Raw genomic sequence first — 339 nt, 5'->3', positions numbered from 1 at the left:
GATAGTATGAAGATAATGCCAACACACAGCAGCCACAGCAATCATAACGATATTCGTAACAATAGCAATAATGACAGTAATAAATAAAACATGTAAACGGCTTGCGATTATCATTAAGTCATTTCTAACCGATTCAATTTCGTTAATTTTCACTCTCGGTCGTTCAACATTCACTCACCGCGAATTTCTCACGCTTATTGATCTATTCCCACACTCACGGTTAAATTCCCACGCTCATAGCTCTATCTCTATATTCACACCTAGTTTTTTCAGTTATCGGAATTATGTCATTTAACCGTGTGGACATAGGGGTATGTAGCTGAGAGGCAAATGTGTGTC

The sequence above is a fragment of the Penaeus monodon genome, chromosome 33 (genome assembly GCF_015228065.2).
Source record: "Penaeus monodon isolate SGIC_2016 chromosome 33, NSTDA_Pmon_1, whole genome shotgun sequence".
In the NCBI taxonomy this organism is placed as follows: Eukaryota; Metazoa; Arthropoda; class Malacostraca; order Decapoda; family Penaeidae; genus Penaeus; species Penaeus monodon.
This window is presented reverse-complemented; position numbering follows the sequence as displayed.